This window comes from Mesoplodon bidens (genome assembly GCF_964165515.1).
Source record: "Mesoplodon bidens genome assembly, chromosome: 7".
NCBI lineage: Eukaryota > Metazoa > Chordata > Mammalia > Artiodactyla > Ziphiidae > Mesoplodon > Mesoplodon bidens.
Window position 1 is genome coordinate 8,447,542 of NC_138164.1, and position 13,164 is coordinate 8,460,705.

The window sequence follows — 13,164 nt, forward strand, 5'->3', positions numbered from 1 at the left end:
GCAGCCTCCACTGCGGGCCTGGGTGGGGTGGGGTGACTAGGGCAGGGACCAGGAGGGCTGGGCACTTAACCCTCCCGGGACATGAATGCCCTTGTCTGAGCCAGGCAGGGGATCGGAAGGGGGGTTTAGGTCATGCGTGGGATACTGTTCCTATCATTCTTGACCTTCCCTGAGCTTCAGTCTGTCCAACTAGAAAATGGGTTTTAAGGAGTTCCTCTTCCCACTGTCCAGATCTCTCCCACCGTGTATCAGTACCCTTCAGAGGCTGGAAGCAGAAACGCGGAAACTAGGTCCCCAGTGCCTGGACGATGATGAACGAACGAGATGTGAAAGACGGCCATTAGCCTTTATTTCCAGAGAGCCGAGGAGGTCTGACCTCCAGAAGAGCTCGCCTTCTCCCTCCCCGACCTTTCTCCATGCTTTTCCCTGTGTCGCCTCCCACCTGGCCGCCCCCTCCAGCCCAATCTCTCTCTTTTTCTAATTTTTATTTTTTTGAATTTTATTTAATTTATTTTTTTATACAGCAGGTTATTAGTTATCTATTTTATACATCTTAGGGTATATATGTCAATCCCAATCTCCCAGTTCATCCCACCACCGACCCCCCTGCCACTTTCCCCCCCAATCTCTCTTAAGCCGTTCAAAATTTGGAGAAAATAAATCTCACTGCACTAATTCAGGGAGAGTTTGAGCCTCGTTGGTGCAGAACAAATAAAAGGAGTGAACTGGCATGACATTTTACTGCAGAAGAGAGGTCACTTCCAGCCACTAATAGAAAGGATCTGACACAGACTAATAAAGAGAAATGAATTTCTCTAATGGCCTCATTTATCACATTCAGCACTGTGCCTCTGCCTGGCTGCTGGGAGGGCGGGCTGCCCCGAGTGCGGACAGTGCCAGGAGCGGGGGACGAGAGAGGACCTCAAATAAGATTTTATTATATCTTGTTTTCTTTTCGGAGTCCCCACCCCCAGCCCCACCCTCATCACCTCTCCCCAGGAGCATCTGAACCAAAAGCAAGCTCAAGATATGCAGTTCTTGTTAACGATCCCGAGAAATAAAGAACCCCTCTCCACAGAATTGCAGTCTTGTGCTAGCTTAAGAAGGTGATTAAACCGGATGTGTTGATTTCTACAGGGGTTTAAGCTATCATTTGGTTTAATTACTTCTGACATTTCTGCCTTCGTTGTTTTCTGCATCACCCAAATTCGCAGGCCTAAAATGCCCAGTCTGGGGCCAGGGTGCGTAGGGCTGCCTCTGGGAGCACCCCAAAGAGCCTGGGCCTAAACAGGGCAGGATTTTGGCTGAAGCCCTTTGCAGAGTTGAATGTCACCCTCTCTCCAGCAGCAGCGAGGCTGAGACCCCTCGCTGAAGCCCCAGATTTTCTTGAGGGCAAAGCGATCTGGGCCCCCCTCATCCCCCCACCCCCACACATATTTCTGGTGAGGCTTCTGAGAGCATCCTCAGGCAGGCGAGCTTCAGCGCCTTCCATTTTACTCCTCCCTCTTTCAAGACAGATGTTCTTACTACAGATGGCCCAATAGGTTTCCCTAACATTTTCGAAGACCTCTTGGGATGGAGACCATAACTTCCTTGGTAATTTTTACACTCGTATCTAACTGCAAGTTCCCCTATAAGGCTGAAGCTCATTTCCTTTTGCTGAAAGGACTCAAAAGAAGACAAGTGGACTTTGTTCTGTTTCCCTTCGTTCCTCCTTGGACAACCTGGGTTAAGAAAAACATTTCTTTCTGCTCATAGGGCCATAAACAGAGAAGCAGAGATAGGAAAAAGAAAGGATGCCAAAATATAGAGCTTCAACAGATAACAGACAAGGACCTACAGTACAGCATAGGGAACTATACTCATATTTTGTAATAACCTATAAGGAAAATAATCTGAAAAAGAATATATAAAACTTATATATATATATAAACATATATATATATATATAAAACTTAATCACTTTGCTGTACACCTGAAACTAACACAACATTGTAAATCAACTATACTTCAATTAAAAAAAAACTTTTTAAAAAATAGCGCTTCAGGGGTTTCCCTGGTGGCGCAGTGGTTGAGAGTCCACCTGCCAATGCAGGGGACACGGGTTCGTGCCCCGGTCCGGGAGGATCCCACATGCCGCGGAGCGGCTGGGCCCGTGAGCCATGGCCGCTGAGCCTGCGCTCCGCAACGGGAGAGGCCGCAGCGGTGAGAGGCCCGCGTACCGCAAAAAATAAAAAAAAAAAAAAAAAAAAAAAAAAAAAAATAGCGCTTCAGAGAGGCTATAATGCAAAGAACACAAGAAACAGGGAACAGATATGCAGAGAGAAACAGAGCCCCACAGACTGGGGTTGGGGGGTGGCGATGACAGTCACACGCAGTGGGGGACATTAGTGTTGAGCTCCCTTTCTGGGTGATAAACCTTGTGATTCACAGTCATGCCACTCTGTCACTTCTGAGCCTCTCAGCCATCCTTCCCTTTGTGACCTTGGCCAGAACTGCAGACCTCAATTATGGGTCCAGCCAAGTGTGTGGCAGCCTGCCTGGCTGTCCACCGCCTCTCCCTGTGACTGACCTTGGAGCCCCCAGGCCTGTCCTGTACCTCCCTTCACAGCCCAGTGTCATCACTCACCACCACCTGAGGCTTGGCTGCTTCCTCCGATGGGGACGGGGTGGGGTGTCAGAGCCTTTGGCCCTTCCTAGCTGGGATGAGAGTGGACGGTCCAGAGGAGGGAATGTATAGTAGGAAAGGAAAATTTCTGGATGGAGGTTTTTGGTGATGAGGTAGTGGGACCAGAGCCTGGTCAGGGTCAGACCTCTGCAGAGGACATTAGCCACTGGCCAGTGAGGTGGGGGTGAAGGGGGGCAAGCAGCGACCCAACCTGGTCTCCACGGACACACACAGCGGAGGTCTCAAGTTGTCAAAGGCCCACCACCCTGGAAACCCTACCCTTTATTTCTAGTGCCCCAGGTCAGGTCACTGAGATCACGGAATCAGAGACAATACCCTGGAGGCACCTTTCAGGACCACTCCTGCCCCTTTCCTGGGCATCTTTTCATGGCCAGAAGGCCCATTGCAAGGAGTCATTCTGAGAACTCCAGTGAAATCTCTCCTGGATGCTGATAAAATAGAGTCAGCATCATCAGAGCACACCCACGGTGCTTCACAGTATGGTCTCAGCTTTCTTGTCAGTGCTTCTCCTGGATAGACTCAGTGGAGAACATAGTGGTTGAACAGACAGCAGGTGGCCCCGGGCTCCTTGCACCTTCACCACCCCCCAAGGATAGACTTTGGAGACAGATAATTTAATCGTGTGACTCTGGGGCAAGTTACTGAATTTCTCTGAGCCTCAGTTTCCCCTTTTATAAAATAGGGATAATGCCACCTACCACAGAGGTTATTGTTAAGAATTATATGAAGGAACATGTAGAGTGTCTGGCACTTAGTAAGCTGTCAATTAACGCTTGTTCCATTTCCCTGGAATGGCATGGGGGCACCTTTTTTTATTCAGAGCAACATCGACACTATCCGCTCCAATAAACGTATAATCCCATCTCTACCGACTCATTTGGCAGGGAAACAAGCCCACATGCCAATTCAAATAGAGGCACAGAAAGAGAAGGAGGAGGAGAAGCAAAGTACAACTTACTGGAACTCGGAACCCCATTTTTGAAACCAAAAAACACTGCCAGTAAGAATTTATTTTTATTTCCCATAGGACAATTATTAAATTCTATTGGCTACAGTTGTTTGTGCACAGATCTGTCTTCCTCACTACATGGGGAGCTTCTCTGGTCCACGAACTCGTCTTACCTCTGAATTCCCAGCACAGTGCCTGGCACAGAGCAGAAGATGAATAAATATTTGGAGGATCAATGAATGGGGACAAATGAATGAACGAAGCGAGCACTGACAGCAAGTGGAGATTCTGAGACACAAGCCTAACGTTCTTTTGGGCCTGGAATCCACTCCCCTGTGGTACCCAGGTCAGCTACAGCCATCTGGCAGCTTCTAGCCACAGTTAACTACAAAGGGCCCCGTCTCCTCTGGGCTCTGACGGGTGTGTGGGGTGAGGGCTGGCAGGGTCTCAGGGGCAGAGGAGTGAGTGTGAAGGAAGCGCTCGGCCGGGCCTCCTCTCCTCCCTCAAAGGCACCAGATGGAGACAGCAGAGGGGGGCGGGGGAGACCAAGCCAGCCGCTCCTGGTTGGATGTATTTTTACTTCAGGTGTGACGTTGAAACCATGCGGGTGTATTTTTAGTCCTGCCCAGTGGGCGGTGTGTTCGCCTGGGTTGCCTTGGAGAGGACTTCTTCTTGTTGCTAAATTGGAATTGCATCTGCTGGGTTCCTGGGCTCCCACCAGCTCTCCTCCCCCAGGTGGGCGGACAGGTCCATCCCTGGTGAGTGTGGGGCTCAGGGGAGGCCACAGTCTGCTTTGTCCCCAATCCTTCACACACACACACACACACACACACACACACACACTCACACCCTTCCCTCCTGGCACATTAAAAAAAAAGTAATAAATGTGAAATCTCAACAAACTGGTTGTTAAGGCTGGTCTACAAGGGCGAGAATACAAAGAACCTAAAACTTGAGACCTGGTAGGATCTCACCTCCAGCCCCTTCATTTTCAACCCAGTTTTACTAAGAAATAATTGACATGCATCACTGTATAAGTTTAAGGCTTGTAGCATGATGGTTTGATTTATATATACTATGAAATGATTGCCACGATAGGTTCAGCTAACATCCATCTTCTCAGATAAAAGAGAAAAAGGAAAAGAAAATTTTTCTCCTTGTGATGAGAACTCTTAGTATTTACTGTCTTAACTTACCTATATATGATAGAGCAGTGTTAGCTACAGTCATCATGTTGTACATTACATCCCTAGTACGTATTTCTTGTATAACTGGAAGTTTGTACCTTTTGACTGCCCTCCTCCGTTACCCCCTCCTTCTACCCTTCACCTCTGATAACCACAAATCCAATCTCTTTTGCTCTAAGGTTTTTTTTAGATTCCACGTATAAGTGAGATCCTACAGAATTTGTCTTCCTCTATGATGTATTTTACTTAGCATAGTGATTTCAAGGTCCCTCCATGTTGTCAGAAATGGCAGGATTTCCTTGTTTGTTTTTTTTTAATGTCTGAATAATATCACACTGTATATATATGCCACAACTTCTTTATCCATTCATCCATCAGTGGACATTTAGGTTGTTTCTGTGCCTTGGCTATTATAAATAATTCTGCTATGAACATGGGGGTGCAGATATCTTTTCGAGTTAGTGTTTTCATTTCCTTTGGATCCCCAAAGTGGGACTGCTGGATCATAGGATAGTTCTATTTTTAATTTTTTAAGGATCCTCCATACTGTATTCTACAGTGGCTGCATCAATATACAATCCCAACAGCAGTGCACAAGAGTTCCCTCTTCTCCACGTCTTTACAATCACTTATCTCCTGTCTTTTTCATGATCAGCCTCTTCATTTTAAGGGGAGGTAACTCAGGAAGAGAAAATAGAAGTATCTTTCCTGCAGTTAGGTAGCTAGTGAGAGGCAGTTTCTATCCAAGTCACTAGAGAGCCAGCCAGTCCCCAACAAGAAAGCATGGGAGGAAGGTTTGGTGTGGGAAGGGGAGCTCCATCCATTTTGTCATGGCAAAATGACAGTGACACACCCACACACATTTGGTGGCACTTTGTAACTTACATTTCATGTGCTTATTGCATTGAAACACCCAATATTTTTATTATTCCCATTTTACTGATTAGCGAACTGAGGGGCCATGTGGTTAAATAATTACATCAGGCTAATAAGTGACTGAGTTGAGATTTAAACCTGGGTATCCAAACTCCAAATTTTGTGTTCTTCCCCCTTTCCCAAGTACTGTTTTTGAACCATTATTAGAATCACCTCATCCTCCTCCCCCTTTTTTTCTCTACTGGCCTTGAGTCCTATGTGTCCTGGGGTCACAGAACTGAGCTGCCACGTGTGCCCTTTGAGCATCAGGACCCGTGCAGTACAAGACAGTCTCTACCTCACCAAACAGGTTTCCAAAAGAACTTTCTCTCATAATAATACTTCTCTGTGTTGGAGAAGGCTTTGACGTTTTTATAGATCTTTCATTTTCTCATCTTATGCCTACCCTGTGGGAAAGCTTATCTAAAGAGGTTACATGAGTAGCTCAGTGGTAGAATCAGAACCTGGGCTGAAGTCTTAGTCTTATGTTCTTTCCACTTGACCACAAAATGGTCCAGTGCTTGGGAAAATCAGAGAGTGGGGCTTAGAAGGGCTAGACTGGCTTAGTCCAGCCCTGGGGAGAAGCCATGGGCCATGTGAGCCCTCAAAGGCCCAGCTTGCTGGCTCCCCGCCCCTCCCACCGGACGCCCCCCCTCCCATTCGCACCAGCGGGAGGCCCAATTGCTGGTGTCTTCCCTCTAGTAAGGGGGACCGATCCAGTCTAGTACTTGTCGCAGTAACTCCTCACAGCTGTGGCCACCATTCATTGTCAGCCTTGTCTGTGCCAAGCACTGTCAGCTGTTAGCACTGGTTATCTCCTTTAATCCTAACGTAACCTCGTGAGGATAAAAGTCATTGGGATTCCAGGCTCCTGGATCTCTTATCCATGTGCCTTGTCTTGGCGGGGTACCTGGACTTCTCAGCTCCGCCTCGGCCAGGTGGTGAGCTGTGGAAGCATCAGGACCCGCTGTCTCTGAACACGCCTGCTCTCTGGGCCAGGCAGCCGCAGCCTCTGGGCCTGCCAGCGGCATGTGCAGAGGCTGGGTCCGGGGCGGGGGCCTTCGAGATGCCGGCAGGAAAGGCAGGGAACAGGCTTTGCCTGGTGCCGGGGAGAACTGAGCACGGTTTGACTTTCAGATTACGGCTCCAGCAGGATCGCTCCCCTGACTGCTCCCCTGACTGCAGTCAACAGCTACAGTTATGTTTTCTCAGATGTCAGTCAATCCAACTGCTTCCAAACGCAAGGAGTGTCTGCTGGAGCCCCAGCCCATAAAACCCAGCTCAGAATGCAGCCTGGAACATCTGCTCCCAGCACCTAGTCCAGAAGCATGGTCCTGACTCTTCTGCTTGGAATGGCTAAACTTCTCCCACACCCTTCTCAGGCCACCTCACCCAGCACGTCCCAGGAATGACCAAGCTCTATGCCAGGGAAGGCACAGGGTTAAGCCCCGGGGTCAGCTCCCTGGAGACAGAACACCCCTGGGTCACAAGGTGGAAGAGTTCCCTCAAAGACAACTCATTAGGGAAGTGCCAGTTCTCAGGGTCCTGGCCAGGCATCTGCTAAAGAGGACAGTCACACAGCAGCCAGCCCCTTCTGCCCAGCCCCAAGCCCAGGGGGCTCCCGCCTCCCCATTCACCAGCCCGGCCCCAGGAGAGGCCGCTTGGCTATCATTTCCCTTGGGCTTCACCTCCCTTGGCAAAAGCAGTGCTACCTCCTACACTGCGCTGTGGGCCAGAGGCCTTGCAGTCAATCCCACATATAGTTTTTTGAGCCCGTAAGATATGCCAGTTTTATATTATAGCTACTTCCTATGCCTATCTTCTGGCCACTCCCTGGACTGATTCTTTTTAATTCAGAACCCCTCTTGGAACTTGACACGATGCTTACGCGTAGCAGAGCTCAGTAAATGTTTAATTGAACCGCAGTGCAGGACCACTCAGCTGGGAGCCCTTTCCTGTGTTGCCTCTTGCTGGATCGCCCCTCAGCATTTACCTTCTAGCCCGACCAACCCCCGATTCCATTCCCCCAAACATCTCATAGCAGCTAATGGCTGCAGAGTCCTCTCCACATGTCAGATTCTTTATCCAGCACTTCATGGTATTATCTCATTTAATCCTCATGACCAACCTAATGAAGAGATGGCACTATTTTCAGTCCTATTTTACAGACGAGGAAACAGAGGCCCGGAAAGGTTTAGTGCCCAGTGGTGGAGCCAGAATGGAAACCCAGGCGATCGAGGTCCACAGGCCCTATTCTGCAGCCTCAACTTCACCTCCCTGAATGCACCAGATGCCTCACATGCTGAAAAGGCCACGGGGACCATGCTGGCCCCTTTGTTTAAAACACCCCCATCCCATCCCACCCCAGGCAGCAAACACTGATCTGTGTGTTAGATATTATCATATATCATCTCATTTCAGTCTAGCTATGACTATTTCCTTTTTTACAGTTGAGAAAACAGATTCAGAGGGACTAACTTTCCCAAGGTGACCAAGCTGGTTATCACCACATCTATTTTTAGACCTTGTCCCACAGCTCAGTACAGCTGCTCTATGGCCTTTGTCCCTCTAGCTATTGGACCATTAGGACTGAGCCCGAACTTCAGTGACCTTTAGAGGGATAGTCTCAAGGGAGCGATCTGAACATTGCCCACTGCCCCGTTCTGATCTTTCCCTAAACAAGTGCGGATTCTAGAGGGATCCAGTCTGAATGCAACAGGGGCAAACGTATTATAAACAAGGCATTAGCAATGTGTACCGCTTTCCTTGAACTAGAAGTGGACTTCAGCTTGAACTGTCTAGAGCTGTGTCCCACATGGGCAGAAGCTCTGAGTGCGGTTTACAGAGAGATGAGACTGACAGGAAGAATTATAAACACTACACAGAAAGGCCGAGACTCTGACAGCTGAGAAACTAAAGACTGGTTTGATGTGGTGTGTCTGGAGCTGCTGGGAAGGAACTCATTAATGGATGAAACAGGAAAGCCTTGGAATCTACCTGGAGAACGTGGAGGCCTCGGGGCTTTGCTCAAGCAGATGTTAAGAGTTGGACGGCGCTGGGTAGAATCTAGGAAGGAGAAAATTCACTGCCTTGGGGTTCGGGTGAGAAATCACAATTGCAAACACTTACATAGCACTTATTCTGGGCCAGGTTCTAAGCGTTAATTCGTTAAGCGGGAACATTTCAAATTTAGAACCGGGGAGTGGGCCAGACAGGTCAGTGAGGGCCAAGGAGTGTAGAATTGTGGCTAATGCTATGAATTAAAGCATTCCACAAAGTCGGTTATAAAAGTGCTGGTAAAACTGGGCACCTGTAACTCGGCTACCTGCAGGGGTTTGTGCTTGAGGCTGGAGAGAGCCAACCGTGTGCACCTCTTCCCACCTCTGTTCAGCAGCACACGGGTAGCTTGAAACGGGCCATGGTGGATGCAGTTACACCACGGACATCGACAGATGCTACATGAGGGCTCTCCCCTCCCCTCTCCCCCCAGAGCCAGTTAGCCAGCACACCAGCCTGGAACCATGGAATATGGACGGGTCCTGCCTCGCCTCTTTAAGGAATCCGCTCAACAGGCCCTGATTTAGTACATGCTCATCCAAGCTGCTGGGTCTCAGGTACTGTGTAAGGCGCTGGGGATAAATCAATGAAAACGCGTAGACCCTGACTTCATGGAGGTAACGGTCTAGCGGTGGAAACAGAACTAATATTAACACAGTCCGTTCAATTGTGAGTTAACGCCACAAAGGAGAGACACAGGGTCGTGCGTCACCTCACCCTCCGCACCTGATTCGCAGCTCAATTCTCTGGCATTTTTCCTGGAGAAGCAAAGCACAGCTGTCCCCACCCTTCTCTAGCTGATCCTGCCTCCAGGCCAGCACTTCCTGTCACCAACAGGTAACTTCTGCAGCGCCCGGCGGGCCATTTCCTGGGTCCCCAGACAGTATTTCAGCCTCAGGGGCGGAACCCAGCATGGGCGGAACCCAGCATGCGCGGAGCCGTCTCAGCAGAGCCCCCTCCTCCCCCACTGCACCTGGCCAGGCCCAGCTCCTGCCACTGTTCTGCTCCCCAGGACATCACGGTTTCCATGGGAACCCACTCACTTCAAAGGGGAACGACGGAGACCGGAGGGGAGGAGGGGTAGTGCAAGCCGGATCAACCTCACCCTCTTGGCCCCGTCTCTGTGCTGCTGGTAACCTAACCTCCAAGCTCCCGGCCACCTAACACCGTCCAGCCCACAGCACACCGGTGGAGAGGTGGGGAGGTGTGGTCCAAGCTAAATTTTAACTTCTTGGGGGGAAAACCCCAGGGGTGAGGTGCACCTGGGGAAGGAGGATCTGAGCTGGGTCCAAGCCTGCGGTCCCCGCTCCACAGGGCCTCCCCTCGGCAGACCCCTCTCAGCACTGCCCCTGGGCCACAAACACAATTACCCACGATGCGCATCCAATCATGGCGTCTGCTGGGATTAGACTGCAATCATTAATCTGAGCGGGAGCTCCCCGGCTGCCTTGCTGATTAGCCCAGATGATGCTCTGGTATGATCCAATTAAAGACTGACTATGCCGCCCGTCCCCCCTCCCCCCACCCCCCACGCAGAGTTTCCACATCAGAAGGAACCAATACATTTCATCAACACATCCTCCTACACAAATAAAACCTCGGGGCACCGCGAGGCTCCCTCCCTCTTGTCACACTGCCCGCTGCCAACCTGCGGGCCTGGCCAGGGAGGGGCCTCCCCCACCTTTGTTCTTCTTCGAAGTAGTTCAGGGAGGGGCCTCGGCGGGGACACCCAAAAGTCAGCACGGGGCACTAATCTCCGTGGAGAGGGGCTGCTTACATTTATGGACGTGAAATGCCAACTGCCTGATGTGCTTTGAGCAGCCAGGCCGCCTCCAGGCGGGCAAATTTAATCAGAATGACCCGACCCTATGGGAGGTGGAGTGCCTCCCCTCAGCCCGCAAGGGCGGTGGAGAGGGCAGCTGGCGTTAATGGGAGAGCGGTGGTCATGGGAGACACCCTGGGGGCCCTGGGGCAAGCAGGGCTGCAGAAGAAAGAACTGGGCACGGGTGCTGATGTCCCTCTGCTCCGTGGTCCTGAGATGCCGGGCAGCCTTGTTTGGCTGGACTGTTGGTGGCTTCCAGCCTGGGATTTCTTCTTCATGGTCAGACAGCTGCAGAGATAATTTGCTCAAATGCCATTGACAGCCCCGTGGGGGAGGGTGAATCTCAGGTGTGGAGGTGAGAGGCATGTCGGTGGAGGGAAGATCTGGGCCTTTGTACTTCAGGTGACATCATGGTGGACAGCGCCCTTGGGGAGGCGGCCCACCTCCTGGCTGGGCCTGGGTGGGGTCTGAGCCTGGGATCTTGCGAAGGGCTATGGAGCACGTGGGGCCCTGTGGTGGGAACAAGGGAACGGTCTGCTTTGTGCCAGACATGGAGCCAGGTGCTGACATGGGCTGTCTCGTAATTCTTGCCGAACCGCTGATTAGGTTGTGTCCTGAAACCAACGCTCAGAGAGACGAGTACAAGGAGGAGGTAGGGCTCAAGCCTAGGTTTCCAGAAACTTCATGTTAGGCCACTACTTTGGGGTCTTTCTAGACTAAGATCTGTGCTCACTACAGGTCCCTGCCCCCGGGGGGCCGAGAAGGTGTCTGGGATCCGTCTCCAGTGCGAATATGAATCACCTGGGCTCTTGTCAAAGTGCAGATCAGGCATCCTCAGGTCGAGTGGGGCCTGAGATTCTGCGTCTCCAATGAGCTCCCAGGTGACGCGATGCTTCTGGCCCATGGACCGCACTTGGAGCAGCAGGGATTTAAAGGGGGTGTGATGACTGTACCCAAAGTCATCAGACCACGGGGCAGTTTTCAGAGGCCAGGCCACTCTCGCTCCCCGCTTCTGTTCCCCCACCAGGCACAAGGGGAGGCTCCAGGCCCTGTGCAGCCTCATCTTCCCACGCCCAGCTGCTCTGGCCACTGGCCGTCCTGGGAACACACCAGGCTCTCCTCTGCCGGAAGCTCCTGCCCCCACCCATGTCTCCTCCTGCTGAGCTCTCTGACTCAGCCTTGAAGATCAAACTCGACTGCCTCCCCCGTGAAGCCTCCTCTGGCAAAGCTCTGACCACTCTGTGTTGGTTTCTTGTTTGCATTATGTCTCCGTTCCTCGAGAGGCAGGGAAGAGCCCATGCGTAACCTTTATGATTTACCTCTTTCCCCCCGAGCCCAGCGCAATGCCTCCACGTAGTAATAGCAAGGGCTCAAGGCAAGTGTGAAGGAAGGACAGGAGTGTAGGTCCCGTGCTTGGGGCAGGGGAGCTGGGGTCCTCCTCAGGGTCTCTGACAGGTCCTGTGACCAGATCCTGGCATTCTTTGGGGCCCAAGGCAGAGGTCTCTACCCACAGGAGCTGGGCTTGGCCTGTGCGCCGGGCAGGCTGGGGCCCGGGAGCTGTGTTATCCAGGCCTGGGAAGGACCTTGTGTCGGGATCTAGGGACCGGGGCCCACTGCTTTGGACTCTCAACTGTTGGCATTAGAGGCATTCAGCTCATCTGAGTAACTAAAAATAATGCCAGTGATAATGATCGTGACGGCAATAATTACCACCACTGCCATAAAGCCACTGTCATGGGCGGGGCTGGGTGGGCCAGTCCACGTGTGACAGGAGTCAGCGCCCGCTGCAGCGCACGCTCAGCCAGGGGTCGGCCCCGCTGCTGATGCACGCGAATGTATGTGGTCACACGAGTGAACGTGAGCAAGGGTCCAACCTCAAGACTGAGCCTTGACTTGGGCATCTTTTCTTAGTGATGTGGGCTCCCCATGGATTAAGGATGACCGAAACCCCTGCTGGGACCTCGCTCAGGTCTGCCCTCAGAGGACCGTTTCTTCACCCCAACAACGTACACAAGACAGACCGGAATTTCCCTGAGCCCTTCCCACCCTCTGCTACATTCAGGGCCCAGCCCTGGGTACAAGGGGCTGACGCAGAGTACAACGAGACAAGCCACCTGCTCTCAGCAAACTGCCCATCTCGGGGAGGGAGCCAGAACCTACACAGTCGTGTACAACCTCTATTGCTAAAACCCAAAGACTACCATGAATCACAGTGTGGTCCAAGCACCAGCTGCATTAGAGTCGCCTGGAATGCTTGTTAAACATTCATACCCTCCTCCTACAGCTTGACCTACTGATTTAGCATTTCGGAGCACGGAGGCCGGGTACATGTGTTCTGACGAGCGCTCCCGGTGGTTTCCAGGCGTACTAAAGCTTTGCTCACAACAGAGCCCTGGACGGCGAGGGCTGGAATGAGGGCGACGACGGGACACGTGGGCCAGGACAGTCCTGAGGCAGCTGCCCGTTTGCTGAGTGGCGGGCTCTGATGCTCGTCAGGCCTCATCTCCCCAGCTGGGCTGAGGAAGAGGCCCTCCTGGAAGACACA

At 51.6% G+C, this 13,164-nt stretch overlaps 1 protein-coding gene across 2 annotated transcripts in view; it reads right to left on the minus strand.

Annotated features, from left to right (window-relative positions):
* Nucleotides 1-13,164, minus strand: part of PKNOX2 (PBX/knotted 1 homeobox 2) — a 257,472-nt gene that overhangs the window by 48,236 nt on the left and 196,072 nt on the right. The gene's annotated exons all lie outside the window — the stretch shown is intronic.